Here is a 1752-nt window from a genome sequence, read left to right as displayed (position 1 = left end):
TCCAGAGTGAGATTCCTAAAACTTAGATATGATCATGCCACTTTGCTTTTTACAAATCTTCAGGGCTCCTCATCACAAAGTAAATCTGAAAACTAGCTTGGCAAACAAAGCCATCTTTACATTCTGGGCTCTGAAGATTTTATCAGCAGACATATCATTTAGTCAAGCTTCTGTGTTTTCTGTGCCCCCTCTTAGAATTCATTTACCTTTCTGGTCCAGATGGACTTTTTTATCATTTAAAATTCAGGCATCTTATTTTTATTTATCTCATTCACCCTTTCTGTCCCAGCACAACTCTAACTTGTCCTAGACTGTCTATCTTCTTAGGCTGTCACAATATTTATCACTAATTATATCTTTGATATATTCACATACCTACTTCCCCCCAAAAAATTGTGAGCTCCGAGCTCCTTGAAGACAGAGCCTGGGAGTCAGAACAACAACAAAAAAAATCAATCTAATTAGCTTATAATGGTGTCACTCTTGGGTCAAAGAGAAAACCATAAATATAAACAAACACAAGCTGATTGGAGATTCTCCTTCTACTGTAGACATATTGCTATCTCCCAGGGTAAAATTATATCACGTTTATATAAGAAGGCAATCAAGTGTATAATATATTTGAAAAGATTTCTATCAAAATGGTTGAGATTTTTTTAAATATTTGGGAGCTTACAGAGGATAAGCTTTAATTATCTAAAGACTCATTGGTATGGAACACCTCATTGCTTTCTAAAACTATATAAATGGATAGATACAAAGGTTACAAAACATACAGCAATACCTTCAGAGCAAACACAAGATGACTAACTCTGCTGATGTGATCTGCACCATTAAACCCCAAAGGAGAAACTAGAAAAAACACGGATAAAAGCCACAAAGCTGAGGAGACTATAAAACATGCAGCAGGAGAAGGGAAGGGAGGGCCGGAGTTCTAGATGCCCGAAAGAGATCTTTCTTCTTTCAGATGTAAAGAGTGACTACTGCTTATAAAGTGTTTTCAAAATCATGATATTTAGCATGCGTTTGACTCTCTTGATTTGCAAAGCATGATTGTGAATATCAACTAATTGATCAACCTGCAAAACAGTCTTTAGAATTCAGTAATTTGTGTTGTTTTTCAGTCGCCCAGTGGTGTCAAACTCTTTGTGACCCTGTGGACTGCAGCACACCAGGCCTCTCTGTCCCTCACCATCTCCCCCACCTTGCCCAAGTTCATTGCATTGGTGATACTGGACCCCAATTAATTAATCCTGGATCCCAACTAAAGAAGAGCAGACGTGCCTGGAGAAAGTGAAAGTGAAGTCACTCAGTTGTGTCCGACTCTTTGCAACCCTGTGGATAGTAGCCTACCAGGCTCCTCCATCCATAGGATTTTCCAGGCAAGAGTACTGGAGTGGGTTGCCATTTCCTTCTCCAGAGGATCTTCCCAACCCGGGGATCGAACCCAGGTCTCCCACATTGTAGGCGGACGCTTTACCGTCTGAGCCACCAGGGAAGTCATAGAAAATCCCGTGGTTGGGTTAGAATCCTCAGGAGGAATGAGATCAGCCAGTGCAGATGTAAACTGGTCAGGTCTTGGTCTTGGGCCAGTGGCTCCCAAGTTCCAGAACCTCCATAAGATGAATTTAGTTGGAAAAGGACAGATTTTTTTTTTCTAGCTTTATTGAGGACAGATATTTTTACTTTTAATAGTTGATTATTTTAACATGCCTTTGGAAAATTTATAAATATAGCATCTTACTCATGATT

At 39.5% G+C, this 1752-nt stretch overlaps 1 non-coding gene across 1 annotated transcript; it reads right to left on the bottom strand.

Moving 5' to 3' along the window:
* Window positions 1–1426: 1426 nt before the first annotated feature.
* On the bottom strand, window positions 1427–1498 carry TRNAC-ACA (transfer RNA cysteine (anticodon ACA)). The gene has a single exon. It is a non-coding gene; the product is annotated as a tRNA-Cys (tRNA).
* Window positions 1499–1752: the final 254 nt, after the last annotated feature.

The sequence above is a fragment of the Bos indicus genome, chromosome 23, assembly GCF_029378745.1.
Source record: "Bos indicus isolate NIAB-ARS_2022 breed Sahiwal x Tharparkar chromosome 23, NIAB-ARS_B.indTharparkar_mat_pri_1.0, whole genome shotgun sequence".
Lineage (NCBI taxonomy): Eukaryota > Metazoa > Chordata > Mammalia > Artiodactyla > Bovidae > Bos > Bos indicus.
Note: the sequence above shows the minus strand (reverse complement) of the source record. Positions and strands in the feature narration are given on the sequence as shown.